At 40.8% G+C, this 27,234-nt stretch overlaps 1 protein-coding gene across 3 annotated transcripts in view; it reads left to right on the top strand.

Annotated features, from left to right (window-relative positions):
• The first annotated feature begins 3,417 nt into the window (after positions 1 to 3,417).
• LOC309696525 (metabotropic glutamate receptor 4-like) overlaps positions 3,418 to 27,234 on the top strand; it is a 210,765-nt gene continuing 186,948 nt past the window's right edge. For 2 of the 3 annotated variants that reach the window (XM_082517783.1, XM_082517785.1), the window contains exons 1-2: positions 3,418 to 3,841; positions 18,040 to 18,097. The gene's annotated coding sequence lies outside the window, so the exon portion shown is untranslated. The remainder of the gene's footprint in view (positions 3,842 to 18,039; positions 18,098 to 27,234) is intronic. The other variant, XM_082517784.1, reaches the window with a different exon arrangement.

The raw sequence follows: 27,234 nt of genomic DNA, 5'->3' as shown, positions 1-27,234 counted from the left end.
CAAATCCTGGTGCCCACCCAATTGAGATGGATCACAGTTAGGGGAGAACAGAATAATTCATGGACCCCCCAAGCTCAAGTGACTGGCCAAGGTGAAAATCAGTAGACTTTTATTGCAACCATGATTATTTATTAATGCCGCCATGGCCTTCATCAATTCAATAATTAAGACTATGCAGCACTATAGTTAGTTTTACATTTTACACTTCAAAATTTATAAAACTTCTGCGAACACTGTTATGCCTTCCAGACTTAATGTGTCATTGTGTTAGACACTATTTTTCAAAGTGAGAATGCGCTTATTTGGGAAAGAAAATGTATTTAGTCTATAACTGTTGTAGTCAAGAGGTGAGAAAGATCTATAGCTGGAGCTCAAATGTAAAAGCTTACATAAAGAAAAGAATCCCTGTGCATTTCTTCCAACCAGTATTTTATAACTGTCTTATAACTCTGGGTTCTCTGTGTTCCTCTCAGAGTCTAAAGACATGCAAGTTAGGTTAGCTGTTGATTCTAAACTGACTGTAGGTGTGAATGTGAGCGTGAATGGTTGCCTGTCTCTCTGTGTTAGGTCTGTGATACAGCAGTGACCTATGCAGGGTGTACGCTTCCTCTCGCCCTATGACAGCAGAGACTGGCTCAAGGCCCCTCGTGACCCTAAATTGGTGGTAAAAAAAGTGGTAAAAGTGGTAAAAAAAAAAAAAAGGATGGATGGAGGGTGAAGCATCCATATAACCACCAATAATGACTTTAGGTAAGTTTGATGCCATTCTCTAATAAACCACACCTAAGAAGGAGCTTATAGCGTGCAGTTGATGGGCCCTTTCATAGACGAATTATTTGATTCAGTCAGTAATAAAAAAAAACAACAAAATAAAAATAAAACGTTGGATTTCCAGGCTGTGCAGAATCTTCCACTAGTCTGCTGCTTTTTTTGTTCAGCTTGCTCTTCAAAATATTATGAAGAACTCTCAAATGCTTCTTGAACAGGGCTGCATGACATCTGAACTAAAATCCATTTATAGATTTTCTAACTTCAATGGTTACGACTGCTTTCTTGGTTTTAGTGTCCTTAACAGCCTGCTCATTTATCGAGATGCTTAGGCCAAGGACGAATGAAAGTCAAAAGCTTCATTGTTCTTAAATTATTAAAATTGTAAAAACAAAACAAAACACATTTACTTGATGATCTATTTTGGTCAATAAAAGATTTACTAAGTGCAAAAATCCTGACAGGTGCTTTGATTGTTTCTGCTCAGATCCTCTCATGCAAAGAGTTTGTATAGGTGTACGAATGCTGCTAATCATTATTTTTGAAAGAAAAAAAGTTAAGGAGGAGGAGGAGGAGGAGGGGGAGGAGGAGATTCTCCATCAATTATTCAGTTGTTTGGTAAAATATTAGAAGGTTGTGATCAATGCTGGTTGTATTTTTACAGACCCTCAGGCAATGTCTTCCCATTACTCACTTCCCAAAACTAATAGAGCAACACTTGAAAACTCGCAATGATATAAAAAATAATAAAGCAGATTAAAGTCTTCAGATGTGAAAAGGTTTACTTAAAGCCCAAATTCATTGTCTACCTTTGACAACAGCTGTTTGACACTTCATGTGAAGATGACACTTTGTAAAAGGTGAAATGCTGACTGTTGTTTCATCATATAAAGTTAAAAAATTATAAATACAATTAAAGAACAAGAAATAAGAAAGGTTTCACTGTAATTTACGGCTTTAATAATGGCCCACAGCTTCCCTTCTGTCACTTGTCTTCAGTTATGTTATTAAATTATTAAGCTAAAGGGTTCTTAGACTAATCTATCAAGCCTGCATTTGTGAATATTAACAAGTAGTTCACAAATGGATTTTAGGGCTAATGACTGAAAAGTCCATTAAATGAATGGAAACAATCAGCCACCCAGTACACTGCTGTGAATGTTAGTAGGTCATTTAGTAGTCAAAATAAACTATCAATTATTAATAAATTCTTGAATAACCCTCCTCATAGGCTCGCACTTATTATTAGCCTTTCTGTGCATTTCAGTATAGACTAAAAAATTCAGACCAGCTGACCATTTCAAGTTTTGAAACAGGATTTTCCTCATTGATTCATTATTGAATATTAAGCTTAACGTACACGTGGATATTTACTCGTGCAAAGCGGGCAATTCATGTTTTTAAGCTCACGACCCCTAAAAAGGATACTCTGACAGGCACAACAAACCGAACCAAAATGAAAGTCCAGTTTGTGACTGAAGCAGCTCGATCGGCTCTGTTCTTTCACTTATGAGAGAGAGAGAACGGTGCAGCTGATTAGACTGATGAATCAATAACTGCACGGTAATGACAAAACTTATAAAGAAAAGCGATTCCAACAAGCAAAATGATCCTTCCCAGGGGAGGGTCCGAGGTAATCGCTGAACATAAAAGTCCAGAACATGGCGTGTGTGCACAAGATTGCGTGCTTGTGCGTGTGGTGGGATGGCAGCATAAAAAAAATGGAGACTGTGATTAAGAACTTCCTCAAGTGCTCAAAAAGACAAACGAACAGCGCCAAGGAGCGACGGCAGTGGAGCTTAATATGCGCTAGTCGGCGCCTTAAGAATGAAATTTAATGCCTGCGTGTTGCATGTGAATTCAGGCAACAGTGCACTCAGAGGAAGACGGAGAGACTTAAACCTGGAAGGGAGCCCACCCTGCACGGGTTTGCTTAACGTGGTGTATCCACGAGCAACAATCATGTCCACAGAGAGTCTGAAATGGCGATAACGCACACAAATATGCTTCCACAGCTGCAAGCATCGCGCATATTTTTGTTGTATGGTGTGTATGCGTGTGTGTGTGTGTGTGTGAGGATGAGATGCGTCACTGCCTTACAGTAAATAATCTCACCCTAGCAGACGCCAGCAGCAGGGAGAGCCAGCGGGGCTTCCAGTGAGGAAAGTGTGATGCAAATACACGAGAGCGCAGTTACAGTTTTACGCCTAAATCTTTGCAACAGGAGACTGACAGCAGGGATGGAGACAGATCTTTTTAAATCACCTGCTCATGCATCATCCAGGTGCATTTGAGAAACGGCACAACTCTTGACATAAGTTGTCAGCTGCTTAAATCGAGCGCACAAGGACTCTTTTCAACCTGAAATCCTCCTCCTCTTTTCTCTGCTCAAATTAAGTGTCCACCTCGGGGGGTTTGACTTATTGATCCGTTTTTCTTTAAATGCAGCTGATTTCAGTTCAATTGATCAAGCAACGGTTTCACTCACTCACTCACTCAGTCCCTGTCCCTCCCCCACCACTTCTTTCCCCCTGTCGCTTTTTGCGTTGCCAATAGTGTCAGTGCTTGACAACGTTTTGTTGAAGCGCTTAAAAAAAAGATAGAGGAGAGATAATTTCAGTCGTGCGCGGTGGGAGGGAAGATTTGTGCAGTCAAACAGAAGAATCAGTAGACGAAGAGGAGGGGAAAAAAAGTAGGAAATCTCTGCAACCGCTGGAGTCTCATTCAGCACCGCTCGCTCCTGGACAGCGTCTGAGCGGCGGAGTTGATCGAGAAACAGGGGATTTGTTCAAACATCCAATCTGGGAGTAACACTGAATTTAAACGGGGCGCTTAATTTTCTTCACGACTTACAATCCACATTGGTATGTTCACTTCCCACACCTGTCATGCTCTTCTTTTGAATTGAATCTGTGCGGCAAGCAGCGTTTCAACAGCGAGGGAGTCCAGAACTGACTGGAGCTGGTGCCGCCAAACAAAGACGCTGGAAGAAAAAAGAAACCTGGACGGCATCGCAGCTCGCAGAAGTTCTTCTCCTCCACTTTGGGCTCACTTGTATCAGGAAGATTTAAAGGTAACCGGTATTCTTTTCTTTTACACTCTTATACTGGCGTCAGCGAGCTTTAGGAGTGGTATGACAGCCAAGCATCCCAGAGTTACGCAGCTGTGTTGTGGTTTCTGCCTGTGAGAGTATGCTGCACAAACAGTCTAACCTATTAAGCTACTTAATTGGCATCTTGGTGTGCTTTGGAAGCAGTAGTCCATTATATTAAGAACACACACCAACAATTAAGGCAGTCGTATCTTGTTTCATTGCCTTTTGACTAAACCCAATATCAAATAGTGACTTTACAAATCTCCTGGTGTGTATGCGTGCATTGCAAGATTTAGTCCTGTTTTGGGGAGGCCGTGGTCTTTGTCCGGTCACATACTCAACAGATGAATCACATTTGCTGAAAGGCTTTTGGAGGAAGAACGAAGCTGGTGGTAATCGTGGAGCTGATTGGAGGGGGGGGCTTGGCAGTACAATGAAGCCCTTCATCAGCTGTATCTATAGGAGCTCCCGCTGCAAACCCCTCTCTTTTTTTTTTTCGCTCCACTTGGCTAGATCCTTGCAGAAGCAAATCGGGGAAGTCTATAGGAGTAATCAGTGAACACACACGGTAATCCTAAAGTAATGTATTCATTTAAGATAGATATGAAGATGCTGCTAATGACGAATATGCCAGCTTTTACATGGTTGTCTGGAAGAATAGGTGCCAATCCATCTTTGCATTTAATTATTTTCAAGTGAGACTTGACGCTCTGGCGGGTGATGGTGACGCCTCTCTGATAGGCTAATGCACCTCTGTTGGAGAATGCATTGATTAGAGCTCACGTTTCTGCTACTCGCAGGTTATACATGATGGTTGTTTCATTATGTCAAAACAAAGTATACACTGATTTCTTAAAGATTTTCTTAAATTTAAGTGATAAGAAGTGCAATTTCCCTCTAGATTTATAAAGAAATAAGAAGAAAATCTGCTTAAACACTGTTCTGATATGAAGGGTATTATTTTATCCTTTTTTTTGTTCCACACAGAGGTTTTAATGGATATGCTCTGTTTCCACTTTCTTTTTAATTTTTATGACAGTCTGGCTTTTGCAGGTTTGTTAGGTTCCACTCTAAATCTCTCCAGAGCCTAACCTCCTCATCTACTTCAAATGCCTCACTGGATTTCAATTAGTGAGAATGATTTAATTTGAGCTGATACTCTTCAAAACCCACACAAAATGTGAAAGGCATGTGGTAGCAAATGACAACAATAAAAATGACTTGGTATTTGCACACGGTGGGTCTTTAAAGACCAATTAGATGCTCCTTAAGCACTTCTTGAATCGGCTGGAAACATGCAGACATGTTCCACCGAGCCAATAAAATTGAAACTGAAGCATTTAATGTATTTTTTATATTTTTTTAAAGGCATATGGGTCTTTTGAAATCCCCAAACAACCACTTTTAAATACCCATCAGAACCATTAACAGCAACAACTCTTTCCCTTTTTTAAAATTTAATTTTAGATTTATTATAGTATAAACAAAAACAGAAATGGTGAATTTTTGGGAAAGATCAAGTCTTACCGACAAACGCACCAGAGTATTTGCCCAACAGGAGTTTTTAATGTGCTAATCTTAAATCCCAACAAGTCCCACTAAGATCCACAAGTGGGGACAAAGATTTTTGACCTCCCCTTTTTGTTTTCATGTGTTTGTGGCCTTAATCAGAACATAAAGTATTAAAGAGTCATCCTGGCTTTCTGAATGTTTGACCGGTATTATCAACTGTGTTGCAGTTACCATTTGGCTTTGCTATTTTTAAAGACAATAATATCAAATTGTCTTTATCATAACAAAGATAATAGGATTTAAATAAAGTGCACTTCTTCAAACACGTCTCATAATTTTCCCAAAGACCCGAGCCCAGAATGTGTAAAGATGACATTTACTGACCCTGAACTGAACCCTGTGAAGCTGTGCAGCACCCCTAATAAGACCTACTGATTAAAGGTTTACATTAGTTCAGAATTCACTGTTCAAGTTAGGGGTTACCAATCAGATGTGAAATTTTAATGCAACCGAAGACGTGCCGTGCCAGAAGCCAACCCCAGCGAAAGAACAATTCCTTCACACATTTGGCAGTTTAAAAAAGCTTGCTTTCCAAAGAAAAAAAAAATCTAAAAACATCGATATTTTTTTACACTTCACTTTCAGAGTATACATGTTTAATGGTGCGAGACAACATCCAGTATTTCCACTCATTAACACACAGAAACCCCTCTAATTTAGATCGAAATCCCAGAGAAACTCGACTAAAAAGCTCACTGCTTATATAAAACCTGTTAGTTTTAAACTTTACATCCAAATGGGCTTTCTTGTACTTTAAGTGTTTCAGATCGGATAATGTTGCCTTTATACCCAGAAAATCATCCAGGACATGTTTACTGTCATTTCCCTCATCTTATGTAATTAATTTTTCATGCTGCTAGGAGTTAGCATGACATTAGAGGAACGGGGCAGAGAAAATCATTTTCCTCACTGGCTTCTCTTCCTTTTTAACACTGTGCTGAAAGCAAGAGCATACGTCAGCGCTGAAATTCACATCCAGCAGTGCATAGAGACCGACAGACAAGATGAGGCAGGCAGACAACGCTTCTCTCTGCCTGTTGGAAGACTTTTAGATATCCATTTCACTGTTGTTCCTTATCACTGCTTCTTGATCACGGAGTGTCTACATTCTGGATCACCTCCTCTGCTTTTCCTCCTGGCTGTCCATCTGTTCATCGGGGGGCCGTCTGTGTGGCCTCGCTGTGCTGACCACAGTCTGATGATCTCTAAAACAACAGCAGAGCCATTCCTCACACATTCCTATTTTCTAAACTGCTGCTTCTTCTTCTCTACGATCCTTTAACAAGCTTTCTGGTTTTCGTCTCATTTCTTCCACGTGTGTCTTGTCTGGTAAAAAATAGTTTTGTCGCAAGCTTTGCGTACTTTTCTTGATGATATTTTATAGTCCAGGTGTTCTTGTGTAAAACTACCATGCTATAAGTAAACTGTCTTATCAAAGAATGTGTGCGTAAGAGCTATAACCCGCCTACAGTTGGAACATCTTCATTAGAAGCCTGTTGACACTAATCAGAGATGACAGCCACTGACACTCTGGTTAATTTACAAGATTTACAACACAAACAATAAAGGAAATAATCTTTCCATTCCAGCAAGCGTGTTGTTCATAATGGAGACGTATTTGACAAGGCGTCGAATTAATCTTTGTTCTTATCAAATGTTGTAATGCCACTTGCTGGCCTCAGCAAAACTGGCATCAAACTGCAGTTTAAACTGATGCTTAAATTTGTTCCCCTTGACAGGAGGAACTCATTCAAATAAGTCAAGAGCATAATGGATCCATATCACAACGCACTTGTTACGACTCAGACAACAGGGTTTCGATTTAGCCTTCAGAGTCATAAGATGAAGAATTGCTCATGATCCAACTTAAACGTAGAGTCATCAAGGCCTTTAAAAAGAAAAAAAAAAAACTCAGTTAAGTTGATTAAAGTTGCAAGAAAACATTCACAAACTCTTTGGACTGATCATCAATTCAGCACTAATTATTCTGAAAATGTGTTGTGATCCTTATGTCACCATTATTGCTGAACAAAGCGTAAAAACACACAAACAGCGGTACCTTTCATGTCTTTGTGGAACACTGTGAATAACAATTAATAGTATAATACATGTGTTTTAATAACACTCTTTTAATAAATTGATAAGTAATTCTCAACAATGATGGCTGGTTTTGTTTTTTAGTTGAAAAATAACTGCTCACTTTGAATTTAATGAATGTTGGAACGGAGGTGTGTTTCCTCTGCGTGGTATCACCTTCTTTTCCAAGACTCTGTGGAGACCAATTATTGTCGTTCTGAAACCAAAAATGTTTTTTTTTTGCTTAAAGTGGGATTTTAACTTCTCGAAACTTTTGGACTCCTCTCTCATATTTTTCTTTCTCCCTCCCTTGTATTCCTTTTTAGCCTATATTTTACGCAACTTCTATGAAACTAGGGCTGCAAATGGTTTCGTCACACTCATGTTTTCCAAGTAGGACATGGTGCTCTTCCTTGGGCATCGGTTATGATGTATAATTGACAGATTTGTTGATTAGTGTTGGATTAAAGTGTAATTTCACGGGGGAAGATTTGGCTGAGTTTTTCACAGCATATTCCAAACACCTAAATCCAAATCACAGAAATAAAGGACAGACAAAGATTAGGACACGCTCTAAACTGAAAGTAAAAAGAAGCTACTTTTGGCTGCTCACTTATTCAAGAGGGGTCATTACAGCAGGTAGCTGTGCATGTTTGATTTGGCAGAGTTTTCTGCAGGATGCCCTTCCTGAGGTGTCTCCTCCTGGGATCGAACTGGGCATCTTTCACTTGTTAGGCAAACTGTAAGTGATAGCGTTAAATTAACCAAGCGAGGTTGGCAAGATGGCGTCGTAGCGCGAACACCCGTCTCGCTGTGCTCCGGTGAGGTCCCCCGATTATCCGTCTAAAATACGTGTTCACCTGGTGAAACGTTACAAATGTGCGTGGGAGTAACTCTATAATGAGTCTGGACGACTATTTTTCTAAAATGCCTAAGAAAAAGACAGCTCCGGTTGTGCAAGCTAGCGACATTGTGGGTCCTATGGCGGCTGAGCCTGAAGAAGCTAACGCCAGCGACACAGAAATCTCCGCTGACGCTGAGGAAACTGGGAGTGATATCGACCCGAATATCCTTGCGGCTCTGAGTAAGATAACTGACAGCATTACAACTTTATTGGATGTTAAAGTTGATACTGTGCTGGCCGCAATCCGTGAACAGACGTCTCGGATCCAGGCTCTGGCGACACGGGTGGGAGACGCCGAGATACGGATTTCAGGCGTGGAAGACACGGCAGGTGTATTGCAGGCGAAAGTGGCTCGACTCGAAAAACAAGTAACTGACATGGCAGACCACATGGACGATTTAGAGAACCGCAGCCGCAGATGTAACCTTCGCCTGGTCGGGCTTCCCGAGGGCACGGAGGGAAATGATGTTGTCGCCTTCATGGAGTCATGGCTCCCCTCCTATCTTGAGCTCACAACTAAAAATGGGAAGATCAAACTAGACCGCGCTCACCGCTCTCTAGCACCGAGGCCGGGCCCCAGCCAGCGCGCCAGACCCATCATTATGAAGCTTCACAACTTTGCTGATAAACAACGTGTGATGGCCGCAGCTCGGCGCCTGGCTACGCAGCCGAACCAACCAACAAGTCGGATCAAAGTCTCCTTCTTTAATGATTATTCAGCGGCGGTAGCCAAGAAACGCAAGGCTTTCGACGAGGTGAAAAGCTGCCTGAGGAAGAAGAATGTGGATTATGCGCTTCTCTACCCCGCCACACTGAGGCTGTTTGCCAACGGCAAGGAGAAGAGATTTAACACACCGGAGGCAGCTGCGTCCTACGCGGACTCGCTGCCCTGAATCCCCGTAACCACCGGAGTACTCCTTTTCTTCACACTATGCCTTAATTAACCGGTGTGAGTACTTGCCGAATCTAGGCATATATGACTCTTTTTTTTTTTTTTTCTTTTCGTCCTCACTGCTTATAAGCGACCAGGTGAAATCTTCCACCCCATCGGGCACCGGACGGACTGTGTTTTCGTCTATGGGTAGGCGTGAGTTACGCGCGTGCAATGCCCTTCGGCTTTCCCGACGGGCAGGAGGAGATTGGTTTTTCCCTACATGTTTAGTAGGGCTGTTGCCAAATCACTGTTCTTTGAATGTTCTGTCACACAGCTCTTTCATGCCTTTTTTATTTTTATTTTATTTATTTATTTTTTCAACCAGGGTGTGGTGAACCCTTTGGCTCAATATGCTTTGTGTGATACATGAATAAGTCTAATAATGAGTAGGCTGCGAATATGCACCTGGAATGTACGAGGGGTTCACAGCCCTATTAAGAGGAGGAAGATATTTACTTGTCTAAGAAAGGACGGTGTAGATGTTGCTATGTTACAAGAGACACATCTTGATAATAATGAACACTTGAAGTTGCAACAAGGATTATATGGACAAGTGTTTTTTTTCATCCTTCACTACAAGAAGTAGAGGAGTGGCAGTGTTGATTAGGAAAAATGTACCTTTTGTAGTAACTGATTGCGTTAAGGATCTGAAGGGCCGCTACGTGATAGTCAAAGGGATTTTGCAAGGCCAAAATATCTTATTACTGAATGTTTATTTTCCACCTGCCCACCCAACTACCTTTCTTACCAAAATGTTTCTGGAATTAGCCCCATTTCTTCCTAACTCTACCGTTATTATTGGTGGTGATTTCAACTTAATGTTAAATCCGCTTATGGACAGATTTCCACACAGCATTGCAACTCCTTCTCCTCAGGCCAAAGCGCTTCATGCTCTATGCGACGAGTTTGGACTTGTGGATGCTTGGAGATATACTCACCCCTCCGATAAGCAATACACATTTTTTTCGGCTCCGCATAGGTCCCAAACTAGAATTGATTACTTTTTTCTCCCGAAAACTGACTTAGGTTCAGTAGTATCGTGCGACATAACAAGTATAATCATCTCAGATCACGCTAGGGTAATCATGGATCTCGATCTTAAAGCTGCGCTTCATAGGTCCCGCCACTGGAGGCTTAATACCATTATTCTTAAGGATGAGGAATTTACCTCTCACTTCTCTGCAGAATTTAAAGCGTTTTTGGATATCAACACCCCCTCAGCTACTACTGCCTCTGTTTTGTGGGAAACATGCAAAGCTTATGCGAGGGGCCTAATTATTTCGTATTCTGCGACAAAGAAGCGACAACGGATGGAGGAACAAAAATCTTTAGAGAGCGAATTGATGGATAAGGAGAAAACATATATTGCCTCCCCATCACCACCATTATGGCAAGAAATAACTGCACTCAGGTCAGCGCTGAATTGCCTTCTTACCAGAGATGCAGAGAAGAAACTTAAATACACCAGACAGAGGTTCTACGAGCATGGAGATAAGGCCGGTAAATGTCTGGCGTACTATGTTAAGAAGCGCGCAGAATCGAATACCATTGCAGCGATATCTGATGAAGGTGGCCACAAGATATATGAAAACAAACTGATAAATGACTGTGTTAAGAAGTTCTACGAAGCCTTGTACTCTTCTCAACAAGTCCCGGAGGGGGTGCAGCTGATGCATAATTTCTTCACCCAATTCAACTTACCAAATTTGTCAGAGGAACAGAAGACTGCCCTTAACAGCCCTATAACTAAGACCGAAGTGTTTAAGGCTATTAAATCACTGCGAAGTGGAAAGTCGCCAGGGCCTGATGGCTTCTGTTGTGAATTTTATAAACAGTTTCGGGATATTATTGTGGAACCGCTTCTTGATATGTTCAACCACTCCTTCATTACGGGTGAATTCCCGCAGACACTGAAGGAAGCCAACATTTCCCTAATTCTAAAGAAAGGGAAGTGTCCTGATTTGTGCGGATCCTATAGACCTATAGCCCTCTTGAATGTAGATAGGAAACTGCTTTCTAAAATTCTGGCCACCCGCTTAGAAATTTTTTTACCTGTGCTGATAAGGGAGGACCAGACAGGCTTTATAAAAGGTCGAAACTCAGCCACCAATGTTAGACGCTTACTGAACGCTATTGTAGCTTTCAAGCAAAAATCTATTGACGGCCTGGTGCTTTCTCTCGATGCGGAGAAAGCATTTGACAGAATTGAGTGGTCTTATTTGTTGTATACTCTGGGCAAATTCGGCTTAGGGGAGAATTTTATAAAATGGGTCAAAGTTATCTACAATAATCCACAGGCAGCAGTCCTGACTAATGGACTTAGGTCTGATTACTTCAACACTCATAGGGGAGTTATGCAGGGCTGCCCCTTATCGCCCCTTCTATTCGCTCTGGCCATAGAGCCTCTTGCTGAGGCCATAAGGGCGACGCCCACAATACGTAGTTTAGAGATTGGACAGCTGTGTCATAAAATAACCTTATACGCGGACGACATCTTGATTCTTTTGACTAACCCTGTAACATCCGTACCCAGTCTCATTGAGGTGATTGACAGGTTTAGCCATTTCTCTGGCTATAGAATCAATTTGGCTAAGTCAGAGGCCATGCCTCTCGGTACTCTTTTCACAATGCCGGCTACTGTTCCTTCCTTTCCTTTTAAATGGTCTCCTAATGGATTTGTGTATTTGGGGATCTTTATTACCCCGTCTCTCGACCAATTGTACAAAGCCAACTTCACACCCTTATTTGGCAAACTCAAACAGGACCTAGAGCGGTGGGCGTCACTTCCTGTCTCCTGGCTAGGACGCATTGCCCTGATCAAAATGAATGTGCTGCCCAGGCTATTGTATCCTATCCAAATGATCCCTGTCTTGTTCTCTAAGAGAGTACTGAAGGACATAAATGGTTGGCTCACCTCTTTCATCTGGAACAAGCGCAGACCCAGACTCAAGATGGCAGTGTTGCATCTGCCAAGCTCCAGGGGCGGCTTGGATCTACCTAATATTAGATTGTATCAGCTTTCTGCCCATTTAAGATTTGTGAGCGACTGGGTTAGGGGTAAAACCTCAATCTGGTCGGATATTGAGACAGCTCTGTCACAATGCAAACTGAGCGATCTATTATTTTGTAATGATTTTAACGGAATTAAGGCCCTTTGTACAAATCCTGTAACAATCAACACCCTAAAAGCGTGGCGAATTGTCCGCCGTCTTGAGGGAAGATCGAGAATAACATCAACCTTTACCCCTATAATGAATAACCCTGCTTTCCCTCCGGGTTCTTTGGACCCCGGCTTTCAACGATGGTCTGATAAGAATATTAAGTCTCTTGGTGACCTTTTCTCGGGTGGTGAACTCATGTCGTTTGAACAGCTTACCAACAGTTACGGCTTGCCTAGACAGGATTTCTTTCGTTTTTTGCAAATACGACACTATATCACTCACAATACAACCCTTGCTGAGCACCCTGAAGTATCTGATGTTGAGAGGGTTTTGTTTGGGCAACAGCTGACGGTGTCTCTGAGTTCATTTTACCATGTGCTTAATGCTTTGACTACCACTGATGCGCAGGGGATTAGAGGTGTGTGGGAGAGGGAACTGTCGGTAACCATAGATGAAGATAAGTGGGATACCGTTTGGTCTCTCGCAAAAAGGATTTCAATTTGTACTCGGACAAGAGCAATCCAATTTAAGATTTTACACAGATTACACGTATCCCCTCACCGCAGACACCTCTTCAGCCGCTCTCTTTCCCCTGTGTGTCTTAAGTGCAAAACTGATGTAGGGACTTTAACTCACTGTTTTTGGTCCTGTTATAAGCTTCAAGAATACTGGGCTGACATTACAGGTGAACTGGGGAAAATCTTCCACGTTGGGGCGATCGTGGCTCAAGAGTTGGGAGTTCGCCTTGTAATCAGAAGGTTGCCGGTTCGAGCCCCGGCTTGGACAACCTGGGTGGATGACAGGTTGTGTAAAGCGCTTTGGGGTCCTTAGGGACTAGAAAAGCGCTATACAAATACAGGCCATTTACCATTTATAGAGATGGACCCTTTGTCCCTGATTCTAGGTCTTCCAAGTGACCGCCTAAAAGCGGCGGCCAACAAAAGATTGTATAACACTCTAACATTTGCAGCCAGGAAAAATATCCTCTTACAATGGATCAACGATAGGACTCCCACTGTCTGTGGCTGGCGCAAAATAGTTTTTGAACTGATTCCTCTGGAATACCTCACACACGTTATACACCACAGTGTGGGTCAGTTCTATGGGATGTGGCACCCCTTTTTGGACTATATTGGACCGGACCTTTCCGCTATCTTATTCAAAGGACTACTACACACGTGATCACCACCCGGGCGCTGTAAGACTGACTCACCACCTCTTGTATGTTATATTTTGTATTTTGTATCTTGTATTATGCCTTATTTAAGAGCTGTTGTGTACGTTTTGTGTTTGTACTGTTTTGTTGTTCTGTGTCTACTGTCGAGACACTGTCGTGTTAAAGGAAAATCTGCAATAAAAACAATGATGAAAAAAAAAAAAAAAATTAACCAAGCATCTAGAACATCTCATATTTAGCTGTTATGACTACAGATTTATGTGGATGCTATAATTAATCAGGTTGTTGACACCGAAAAATAAATATGTCTATTTCCTCATTTTAGCCACACACACACAATCTACAGTTAGCGCTTATAACATGCAACTGTTCCGATGTGTCGTCAGGACATCATTTGTCCTGTCCTTACAATTCACTGTTTAGGAAATGGCCCTTCACTGTAAAGAAATAAATCTGTTTAAGTAACTGACACCAACTCACATGCACATGGAAATCATTCTGACAAAGATTTGCAGTCTCGCGTTTACATGCACTGACACACATAATTGGGACAGTGTGATGCGCACAAACGATGTGCAGATCCTGCATTTGTTTAACCTTAAAGGCTATCTTGTCTCGTCTTCATCATTTTATTTGTGTAGCTGCTGTTATTATTCATCCATACATTTTCTTAGCTGTTCGAGTCAGAGTCGTGGAAGGGCTGGAGTCAGTCCCATGACTTGCTGATATGGTGCACGAAGCAGGGTACAGTGTAGAAATGTAACATGCCTCACACAGGCAGGATTTCACACATACATAATGAACCACTCCTTGGCAAATATAAGTAGCTCTACTTTGTGACAAATAAACAATGAAGCACTAATCACCTACCTCTTCTGAGTGTATCCTATCTCGTGGTTAGACACCTGCTCCTACATGTTGGAGAGAGTTATGTTCATGGTGATAATAATTATGTTCAGCAGCCCCAGTAAACTCGATGCAGCAGATGAGCTGCTTCTTCACTAGGTGCAGGTTCCGGCTAAAATGGTATTCCAGCTCACATCAGATCTTTAAAGCAGCAGACCTACTGTCACCAAGTGCCATCCAAGATGGTTTATTTGGAATTCTTCTGACCGAGGGGTGAGAGACTCTTTGGAGTGCCACAACGATCGAGCTTGTTGGAGGGTAAATATGAGAAAGAAAGCGTCAGCTTCATAGTGAGAGTGAGAGGATTGTCCACTAGTAAACCAATCACAAAAAAAAAAAGATTTATATTCATACTTAAGGGGGCATTAATATAACTGGGTGGTACCCCCAGTTAAAATCATGTTTGGCTATGTAAGCCTAGCTATAAAGGTTTTGTGACTTATAAGACCCCGTCAGTAAGAAAACATGGATGTTTGCATTGATATTTACAAAAGTCTCTTCTGTAATCTGTCCAACTACACAGGAGCTTATTGCTGTAGTTTGAATACCAAAACGTTGTCAGCTGGGTTTTTGGGGGTCGTGGAATGAGCACCAGTCACAAAAGTAGTAAAAGCTACACGTTTTAAAAGGAAAACGTATTTATGTGTTTGTACCCTTCACGTGTGAGCGGAGTGGAAGATAAACAGGTATACTCGAGCTCGCAGGCAGTGACCAATTTGCATATTTATAGATCTGTGCATACTAAAAGAGGGAAAGGCGTGGCATTACATCTAAGCCATTTGAAAGCATCAAGGGATAATTTTGATTGAAATAAAAAAACCTTCTAAATATGTATTTCTGATGAACAGAGATGAGTTTTCAGGGACTTAATCAGTACCAGGAGAGGAGATTTAGGACCTTAGCCATCTGGGTAATAAAACGCTTGTTTTTAGCTTTGGTAAGATTACATAAAAACCTATGTCAAATGTCAGTGCAAAAAGGAAAACAAACATAATCTAGGGTGCTTAAATTCAGCGTTTTGTTGTCCTGTCTATCCGACTTCCTCCTCTGCAGCCTTTGTGGCTTTAGAGAAATAACCCAGTATTATCGTCCTTGCCTTAGACACGAGCAACAGGAAACTATGTCACTAGAATCTAAACAAATGTTATTTTGCTGAGTGAGTGCTAATGTTGTTTTTCTTGGAAGGACAGTGTCAGTAATCAGCTTGTTGTTTGGTGTGAGTAACATTGACAAACCATGTTTTTATTCATGCTCTCCCAGCAGTCAGCATGAACTAAACAAACTTTTAATTGGTTACCTGTTCAGCTGCGTGCGGTGAAGCTGCGCTGTTTTTCAATTTTCAATTTTAATTTCAATCACAGAGTCCATGGGAATTATTTCATCTTTTCTTTTAGTAGCCTTAGTCAGCACTTAACCTGTTGTTTGGTATGATGTCTTCAGGTCATTTGAATCTTCTTGACTTTATTTGCTTAGAGCAGAAATATCAGCTTTAATGGTATTTTGGTTAGGAGTTTTTGTAACACTGGACATGCCGCTTCCTTTTCCACAGTCCCCATTTAATTGTATTAATTCTAACATGCAAGCATAATAGAGGTAAGAGGCTTGTTCACAATCTGTAAAACTTTGACATGGGGGCCAGAGGTTGTGATGCTGCTTCGAGGGCAATTATAACAAGGCTTTTTTCCTTATATGGTTTCATAATCTTTGTTGCATTCACGACATTAACCCTCTGCTGTGTCCTGTTCTTATGCTCTTAAAAAGGCACACAAGGCTTGTGTTTAATAAGGAGGGCTGCTTCTGCATTTTTCATTGATATTCACAATGCGTGAGTTGAGGAATTTTCCCGCTTTCTTTGTTAGTCTGTCGAAGCCTGCCCACTACTCATGAATATGTATGAGCATATTTTAGACTAAAGACTTTTAGTCTACAAACTCCCCCATGAGCCTTAAAAACTAAATTCTTTTGCACAGTCAAACTGATCTTAAACCAAACAATAAAATTAATAAAATCCAAACATAAATGTATTCAGTATAAATGTTCTAGATACAATAAGTCTACAGCAGATGATTGAAAAAATGAGTGGGAAAAATGATCCCCACTCTTTCCATAATACATGACTTCAGGGCCAGTTCCTTTTAGCTGCAACAGACCACTACAGATTAGTCCTTGTTCTGCACACCAGCGCCAGCTAGAAATCTCTTGCCAGCAGCAGTGGGAAGGCTCAGATGAGTTCCTAAATCCTGCAGTCAACAGCCACCCATCTCTATGTGAACTATTCCTGGCCTTGATTACAATTTGTGTGCCACAGTGACTGGCTCCAAAGAAAGAACCACAAGGAGATATTCAATTATGTGCCTAGCGGGGTGGGATGGATGAGCCTTTTGCAGCGACTGAGAAAATTCTAAATTCATTTAATGTCAAAAAAGATTTTTAAAAATAGTTCTGATTTTGGCCAGTTTTCATGACGTGACAAGTTGTTAAGTCATAGCGAATCTTGCAAAAAGATTTCAAACCAAGCACTAATTCCTTTTGCTCCTGTTCTGTTCTACAGGGAATGCTTATAGATCCACCATTTAGATCAAATTTTCTAATTAGCCTGAAAATGCCTCATAGGAAGCGCTCATCCTATACCCTACGCTCCTTCAAAGACCAACATAGGTATAATGATAGCAGACAGTGGAAATGATTTATTTGCAATCCCCCACTCTGCTTGTTTTGCCTAAGTCAAATCTCCACAATCTAATATAAACGAAGCAAGACAGGAAGCTTAGGATAAGTATGAGGCAGCACAGTAGTATTGCTTCTGAGCAAAATGCATTAACATATTGACTTTGCAGAAGTGCATGCAAGCTACCTCAGCTCACAGTTGATTGGCTGGTGCAAATGAGCTCAAGTAAAACATGCAAGCAATCAAAAAAACAAACATGTTGGATGATGTTTTATTCAACGTCTCCCGCACTCTTTGTCAACAGTTCAGCACAGCAATCATATTGCACTCTCCAACAACATCCACGGAGCTGTGTTTAACAACATTAAACTGTAAAGGGAGGCTGCCATTAGAGGCTTTAGTTGTTTCACTTGTTGTGTTTTGCTTCATAATGGGTCTGTAGGGCTACTATGTGCGCTGCAGGTCAAGTTAATGGTGTTTTGATCTTTTAGAAGCCATTAGTCAGAGAATCCTTGTCATTGCCCCTGCCCTTCCTGAATATGACACTTCAGTTCACTGGTAATGAGATGTCTGTATCTACACCAAGTCCTGATTACTAAAGCAGAAGCAACACAAGGGATACAATGTCAACTAGTCCCAGCTTTCATGTATAATATCTATGTGTTGGGTAAATAAATTTTTAAAACACACACAAAGAATTGGACCTCCTGATTTTATCTCCTGAAAATAAGAAAAAGAAGAAAGGAATAAGTAAGTAATTTCATTCATGTCTTCTACAGACGATGGTTGGAGATTCAGGCCAGGAGTGTATTCCCTTGCGGACAGCTTCAACATCAGGTAGGCCCAGTTGTTCCTTTTGCTCTACTTCCTAGTCCATTTGGAGGAAGCATGTGCAGCTGGTGCCTTTGTTAACTAGCTGCCCTAATAAGTCTGTGCGGTCATAGCAATGGTGTGCTTGAGTGTGCTCCATTCAGTGACTCCATCATGCTACTGGGAGACTTCAATGCTCATGTGATCAATGGCACTGAACCTGAATGGTATATTGTTATTGGACTTCTCTACAAACCACAGTTCGTCCAAACACTGTGTTCAAACATAAGCATCTCCATAAGTGCACGTGGGACCAAGACACCCAACATTGCGGGTCAATGATTGATTTTCCAATCGTTCTGGACAACTGAGTAAGAGAGAGAGAAGCTGAGCTGTTAACTGATCACCACCTGGTGGTGAGTTGGATCAGGTGATGGGGAAGGATGCTGGAAAGACCTGGCACACCCAAACCTATAATGAAGGTGTGCTGGGAACGTCTGGCGGAGGTTCTGATCTGTTTGTCCTTTAAGTATCTTGGGTCTTGTTCATGAGTTAGGGGAGCAAGAGATTAACAGACGGATTGAGGTTGCGGTTGCAGTGATGCAGACACTGTACTGGTCAGTTGTGGTGAAGAGTGAGCTGAGCACAAAAGCAAACTGTCGATTTAGCAGTCAATCTACGTCCCTACCCTTACCTATGGTCACGAGCTCTGGGTAGTGATTGCAGAAAACGGCTTGGAGATACAAGCGGCAGAAATGATCTTTCTCCAAAGGGTGGCTGGCCTCTCCCTTAGAGATATGGTGAGGAGTTCAGTGATTCAAGAGGGCCTTGGAGTAGAGCTGCTCTCTATGTCAAAAGCAGCCACTTTACTTGGTTCGAGCATTTAATTAAGATGCCTAATTGCCTAACATCCCATGTAAATATAACGGAAATATGACATATTTACTTACACTGTAATAACAGTGCTTACATGTTTTAAAAAGATGCCCATCTACTGTTTATTTTAGGAAACTCCTTGCTTACTACAAGAAGGTCTACAGATTTGTACACAGGTGTGTGTTGCATTTTCAGTGGGCAGTTTCATGATTCAAGATACCTGAAATTCATCTGACTTACACACCGTGTCCTGTCTTTGTTTACAACTTTTTAATGGGGGCACTGTAGACTCTCCTCAGTCAATACAAACACTATTCCAGACCCCAGCTGCTTCACAACTCAGCAGCATGAAGCCGAACAATGCACGTACACAGCTGTGTGTTTGTTACCTCTTAAGACATTGCACTGATGTATGATGGAGACTTAGTCTAACTTTAGCCCTAACTACTGATAACTTAACGTAACCTTAGCCTAATATTACCCCAGTGGGCATGGCTTCACATTAAAGTTTAATTATCTACACTACTTGCTTTCTTGTTCCTATTATCTGACTGTGCAAACAGATTTAGGTCCCCATAATATGAGCAATACTCGAAACACACGCACACATTCAGTGGTACTGTTAGAATGCCTTAGGCTTTTCTTTTCTGGATGTCTTACCCATGTAGAGAAATATCGGTGCGTGGCATGCAGTGCATTTGATATATTTGGGTGTTCCGCTAGATTAAGTACTACTGGTTCCACCAACATACTCGATTGTAAGAATAAAAATATACATCGTCTCTCTGAAAAAACAAACAAGCATAAAAAGGCACATAAAAGGAAAATTCTGTACAAGTTGCTCTAGTTTTGTTTTGGAGGACATACGGTACTGTGCAAAAGTCTTGAGCCACCTTTTTTTCTTTATAATTCTTCTTTTTTATTCCTTTATAATTTGCATCTAAAGACACAGACTTGTAATTTTTAAAGCAGTCTTGAGCATTAGTTTTGAAGGTCTTTCAAAGTATTTCTTTCAGCATTGGCTGCTTTGTCCATAATTTTCAGTCCAGTCTTTGTACCTGACCATTTTCAGAAGAATGTTTCTTTTTATCTGTTGAACCACTGATGCTGATCTTTCATTAAAGCATAAAAATTTCACCCATCTCAGGGATGTTATCAGTGTTGTGTCTACACATAACAGACAACCTGGCAAAGTACCCATTTAAACAGTATCTTTAGACACTTTATTCTTAGTAGCCTTTGGGAAAAACATATAATTTGCTCTCATTTCGTTCATTGGATCTATGAAAAATGCCAAACATAACACAGTTTGACAGGCATAAAATAGGATTTTTGCACCAACAAGATGATTCCTAAAGAGCTGTTAGCCAAAACCTTGGCATATCTTGGAATGGCATGCCATTAAAATTTTTAGAGAAACCAAAGAAGTAGGTGACAAAAGCAAAAGTGTCAGGCCTAACAAAGTAAAGACCTCACACAGGACCTGGGAGATGCATCTGGCCCTTCAGTTGATCCAGCTATTGTTCGCCGAAGCCTCATCGGAAATGGTTTGAGTGGACGGGTGGCTGAGGTGTGCCAAATTACACAACAACAAAGTGGCTACAGGTCTTATTGAATTTTAAGTGTTTGGTTCAAAATAATGTCAATATGTATGAAGGAGTATGAGTATCTACAGTCGTCTGCATAACATGCTGCCAGTAGAGTAAAAGCACGCTTAGATAGAATTTATATAGAACCTTTTCTTCACAAAGCATCAAGAACTATTTCGAAAAGAAATTACTTATTAAAGAAATTGAAACAAGAAATTGTTTTTGCAGTTTCATGGCTTTTTGGTAACCAAAAAAAAAACAAACCCAAACACACATGAAACCAGTCTTCTCTTTGAATTAAAATGTTCAGTTTCTAAAACCCATGTATAAGAAGGTAGGGGAGTCATTATAACATATTTTATATAATCTGAACCAATAATGCACTAAGGTCAGCTCTCATAATTGTCAGTTAGGCTTTTACTTGCATATCAATAGTAACCAAGTTCCTGCACAGTACAGAAGAGAAATGCTTTTAGCCAAAGTGACATGACTTCTGTTCCTATATGAATCCGTTTTGTGCTGTTTTCACTTGCAGATCTTCAGCTGCCTTTTCCTTGGTGTCTCCACTTGAGTCCACAGTCAGTTCCTCATACCTGAACTGAATTAGATATTTAAATGAATGGCTGTACTGGTATTTTGTATATCTCTGCATACTAAGAACAATAGTAGACAACAATGGATTATATTAGAATTTTGAACACTAGGAACAAGTCTGGCTATTTTCCCCCCCAAATTTAAATAATATGCAAAATAGTGCTGACTCTAAGGAACTCTAATTGTGTGAACCAAAGGCCATCTTCCAGGTGTACTGTGTAGGCACTCTTAACTTCCAGTCTTCCATCAAAGCGTTGCACTAAACCCACCTGTGCAGACTTGATTCAGACCTTTCTAATGAAATGCTCCATCTCTGTCATCAGACTGCTCCTTTCACAATCTATTACACCTTATACATTCATTGCTCTGGTATACATTATATGCCACTGATTTCTGCTATCCTGCTGCATTGTTTTAATTATGAGGAGGAAGGGGGTTACTGCTGAAAGTTCACCAGAAAGTCATTTCATTATTTTCCATTTTATGGATTTTTTTCCCCATGGAGTTCAGCATGTTTTCCTGGGTAATTTCACCACCTTGTTTGGTGGCCTTCTCTCTGTAGCAGCAATGATAACTAAAGATCAGTGGCTAATGTTTAATGCATATATATTGGTGAGTTTAGTTTTCTTTGATGTTAATGTGTTTGCAGGGTTTAGCATCCACCAGTCCAATGCACAACACATTTCCTCTAAAGTTGCACCCTTCATAAATGACCACAGGGTTGAATTCTGGAATAATCTCCACCGACAGATTGGTGGTGCTGCATGTAATGGAATAGCTTAGATGTTTATTGGAATTTAGACCAGTGTATTTGCCTACAAGGTACAACATAAATTGCAACTTTAGAGCTACTTGGGCCATCCAATGTGACAACATGGAGAACCAAAAATATTAGCTTGCAAACCTCAACATACAAGTTAATGAGTAATACATTTTAGTAACCGTAAATCTCCTTATTAGTACCAACTTTTCTCCAAAGCATATACAAAACTACATGTATGTATAACTTTTGGGTTACTTTAGTATCTCTTTTTAATTCCAATCCATGCTGGTAGTCTGCACTTAACACCTCTATAGATTTTTTTTCAGATCAAAAAGTTTTATATGAAAAAACACAAATACGACAACTGGGCATATATCTATAAATTTTGGATTCTGGTCTTACTGGCTTGTAACACCTTAGAAGGGTCCCTTGTCATATTTTGGATGTCCAGGTTTTCAGGGCACTTCAACCAAAAATATATTTCCTCTTAATTTTCTCAGATTCCACATTTTGATGTTTAAGGTGTAAATGGGTATGTTTTACTTCTGTCTTACTCTTAATTTTCTTGCAGTACACTTCAGAGTAATCTTGTGACAGCTTTTAATCCACAGGTTAAGAGTCTGAAGAAATCACATCTGTTTCATCAGATTTCTCTGAGGCTGATAGCGTTGACATTGTCAGACCAATCTGATAATGATTTTTACAGGACTGTTTGAGTCCAAATTTTTGAGGACTTTGAGCACACCATCAGATTTGTTTCGAAAATAGATTCTGCCAACACAAATACAGTTGTCTGTGGAAACAGACTTAGATTATTTTAGACAAACTTACATTTTTATTAGATATTTTTAAACAAGAACGTTTGATCTTATGGTATCACAGCACCCATAATGGAACAGCGACAAGGTGATAGGCTCAGCACAATGTCTAAACATCCAGATGTCTGGATACAATTCAATGGAATGACCAAAAAATTTGCAAAGCTGAGTACAAATCACAAACAAACTGCAACATTACTAACGACTACCAGATTAGTCATCTAGTATAATTTGTTTGTTTTACAGTGAAGATACTTGTTAGACAAAGATTTATCTAAAAACCTGCTGTACTTAATTATTATTTGCAGTACTGGTTAACAAACTCATTAAACCAGAGTGTCTGTGACAGAGAGCTGCCCGTTCCCCCGAGCCTCGAGTGGGATGCACAGGATCATTAGAGGCTAATGTAAGTCTGGTTGAGGTCAGTTGCTGCAGTAATGGAAAAATACAACCTTAAAGCACAACATGCCAAGCTTTAGATAACTTGTGTAGGATTTTATCTATATTTGTGCTGTTATATGTTTTTCTATCTACCACCTACACAAAAATATACAGTCCGTAGGAAATGTTATTAGATGACTGATCTCAGTATTTTCTCATCTTATTTAAAAAAAAAAAAAACCCCAAAACAGTTCTGAAAGTGTTTGCAGGACACCAGGAAAACTAATCGACACCTATTTAAAAATAAGAATAATAATTTATTCAAAGTTGAAGAAGAATATGCTGCCCACTTCCTCATTCTACCCTCAAAAAAGATGTGCTAGATATTTTAATGTGAGGCTAATGTGGCGTCAATCATGATGATAATTGTAACTTTTCACCTCTACAATTCTCTCAACTGAGCCACACTAAACTGAACTTCTCCAAGAACATCTACAACTCTCTGATTACATTTACAATCTCTTATGACAGCCCTCGTAATTGTAAAGCGATCAAGCAAACTCTTAGCCAAGCTATGTTGTTGCTTAAATTATGAAGCCTTGTGAAATCCCTTTATGAATTATTTTTCCTACACCCCCCACCGCCCACCCCCACCCTTCTCTCTTTGGTTGTCGCATAGAACATGTCTAATCTACTTAAAACAAGTTGAAAGACTAGTAATATAAATGAGACTGCTTGGCCATCTGAGGATCTGTCTTCATTAGAAGTGGATCTGGACAGAGTTTCTATTAGCTCACTATCAAGATGGGGAGACTGTGAGGAGGAAATTACGCATGTCACAAGACAAAGTGCGCGCGGCCCAGAGCTTAGCCCAATGGAGGATGAAAAGCTTTAATCAATGACAAGGACTACCGGTGACAGGGCACCATGATCTCCCCATGCGTCACAATGTAGAAGATTATATCCAGCCTCTGACATATTGACACTTCCTCTGTGAGTTCCTGGCTGAAAACAGAGAAGGATTGCACTGCTTCTCTCTTCTCTGCTCCTTTTCCTTCCTTTGTTCTTTACAATCAAAGGTCTTCCCCAGATTTGGGTCATTACATTTTTTTTACCTCATCTGCAACAGTAACAACACTTAATATTCTTTTAAAGATAACAGCACTAGAACGCACCCCAGGAGGACCATGTGCGTATCTTGCCAACACTGACAGTAAATTAGAGTTATAATGGAACTGAAAAGTTCAAAATATCACGATGTTGTCATGTGGAATATTCAATTTAAAGGTCATGAGCCCTCTGAAAGAAAATTCTCGTTGTTATGTTTTTCTTATCTGTTTCTCGTTTCTCTTTTTTGTCCTTGTCACATTAATCTTATGAATCAGCCAGTCAGCACCGCTCATAAAAACACTCTTCTGTTCATTTCAGGCATCCGTGTAGAGTATTTGAATTAGTCATATGCCATTATCACACCTGCACTATAAAGTGTTTTTTTTTTTTTTTTTTTTAACTCATCTGCAGCTAAAAATGGTTCTCTGGGGGAAAGCAATGGCTTTTCAAAAAGAAAGAAGGGCTCATTACTTTCGCCTGACCTTATTAAATTACACACAAGATACATTTTTGAGCTACACTTCTGCAGACAGGATGCTGAATTTAAAGACGAATACACAGGTATGACATCATTAAAGGAAAAAAACCTGCCTGTTGACCACAACTGGCTGCTTCATCCATTGCCAAGGTTACTGGCCACAAGTTCCTTTGTCATTCCTCTTCGTCATGGGGCACTGTCTGATAATTATCTTGATTTAATAGCTCTGTTCCTCTGAGGCAACTGTCCTAATTAACAAACAAGGAGCCAATATTTTGATCTTGCCACCAAATCAAAAGGGTGCTAATTGTGCATATCATAGCCTAAAGCTAAGACTGTTGTCTGAATGCTGTAACTGCACCAGCGGTCAAACTTCGTTGTTGTATTTTGTGCATTTTTTTTCATCTATATCATCATATCATCAATGCTACTCGAGAGATTTAATATATCCGATTACTCTTTTATTGAACTCAATATTTAAGCAAACTGCAAAAAGGTACAAATAACAGCACAAAAAAAGTGTGTAACTCCAGCAGAGGATTTCTCTAAAGTCTGCTGGCTGCATGAATCAGGAATCAGCAGTTATATCCACAGGCTGACAAGATAACAAGTACTGAATCTATCACCTAACTTTGGTACAGTAACAAAACTGATAAACCCTTATGCCTCAGAGCGTCAGAGAGTCTGTTCTGCATTTCTGGCTTAAAGGGGATGGGAAAACATGATTCAGTTATTCACTACCTGCAATATTTAAGCAAGCAAAAATCTGGCACGCAATACATAAGTGTGCCTGCAAAGAATGTGTATGCTTACTTACATGGCTGGTAGCTAGTTTAGTAACATAAAAGCAGCTTTTGTATTGCATGCATGCAGCTATTTCCCAGAGTTTTGCTTAATTTAGTTTATTCACACTCCCAGATTTCTGCAGGCACAAACTTGTAGTCTTCTGCCAGAGCTAAAGTGGACTGTGTATAAAAAAATGGACCAAGCCACCATCATGTCACCCGGTGGTTTGCGCAATCTTTAAACCAAAACTATGTTTTCTGCTTGGCTGTAAACACGGTATATCTGCAGCATAGCTGGACCTTTTAACAAAGGTATGTAAGCCACTTGGGGTTGGCTTTTTGAAGAAATTCAAGGAACTGTAGGTTTTGATATTTCCACACTGGTTTAGTTTTCTAACTCTGCAAGTTGCTGCTTGGTTCAACTGATGCTGACTCGCATTACTCAGACATTTAAGGGATTATCACTGGATGCACAAAAGCTGTTTTTATGCCCGTATGCAGTCAAATGTGATTTTGTCAAACTGGTTATGCTTTACATTTTTTCAGGGAAAGAAGAGATTAATTAGCAGTTAGTAGAAACAATGACAGAGGGGACCAACTCAAGCACTGTATTCATATCACTCTTGGGGACTGGCTTCATATAGAGTGTAGTCTTTAAATTTCACAACAGCTTTTAGTAGTGAAAATGTCATTAGTCATCTCTAAAGTAAGCACTGATCTTGCAGCAGTGCAATGTTTTGGTAAGTCTCTGCTTCAAAAATATTACTATTACTGTTAAAATTTCAGTTTAAGTTGACCTAAAATAAAATCCAAATTAGATTTACAAAGATCAAAATATTCCAAAGAAAGAAGGGCAGGAAGAAGAAAAAGAAAAACTGTCACGGCCAGGCGGATCAGCTGCACGCTGATCAGCCCTCTCTGTTTCTCTTCCTCTTCTCTCTCGCCGGGGCGGAACTCACTGTGGGTTCATGCCCTTGGCCCACGCCCTCGGGAGATGAGACCCAGGTGTCTCATTAAGGGGAGCAGCATTTAAGCCAGGAGGTGACTGCTGTTCGTCGCTGGATCGTTGTCTACCACGCGTTAGTAAAGTCAAAGCTACAGCAAGTTTAGTGAAGAGTGTTTTCCTCTGTGCATCGTCCTTAACCCTGTCTCCCTGTCTACAGAACCTCTTGGATTTTTCCCCGTGTGTTTCCCGTGTGGCAGTGTTGGAGTGTGAACCTGTGATCGTGTGAGTGGATATTCTGAAGAACGTATGCTTTCCCTTGGACTTCCCTGGAGACCCCTTCTTCCCCCACTCAGCTGTATATAACACCCCCCTGCACATTCTTGTATATACACCTGGTGACTTGTAAATAAACTCTTCTTGTAAGCATCAGTACCGGAGTCCTGCGCTTGAGTCCTCCTTCCAACCGTAACAATAACGATCCAGCCATCATGGACTCAGCGGACTCAAACCCCACCCAGCAACCCGTCCTCACCCCGGAGGCAATTCTGGAACGCCACGAACACATGCTTCGGCACATAAATCAACAACTGGCCGCACTCACTCAAGCCCTCGCTCAACGTCTACCGTCGGTAAGCCCACCCTCACCCCCTCCGTCTGTTTCTCCTCAGCTATCGGCTCCCAGTCCCTCTGCAGCCGCTCCGCCTGTTTCCCCCACGCCGGCCCCCACAGAACCACCGGAGCGATCGTTACCAGCGCCGGAGCCTTTCTCGGGTGAGTTCGATAAATGTGGTGGATTTTTGACTCAGATCACACTACAATTCCGT

This window comes from Aulonocara stuartgranti (genome assembly GCF_965226115.1).
Source record: "Aulonocara stuartgranti genome assembly, chromosome: 20".
Lineage (NCBI taxonomy): Eukaryota > Metazoa > Chordata > Actinopteri > Cichliformes > Cichlidae > Aulonocara > Aulonocara stuartgranti.
This window is presented reverse-complemented; position numbering and strand designations above follow the sequence as displayed.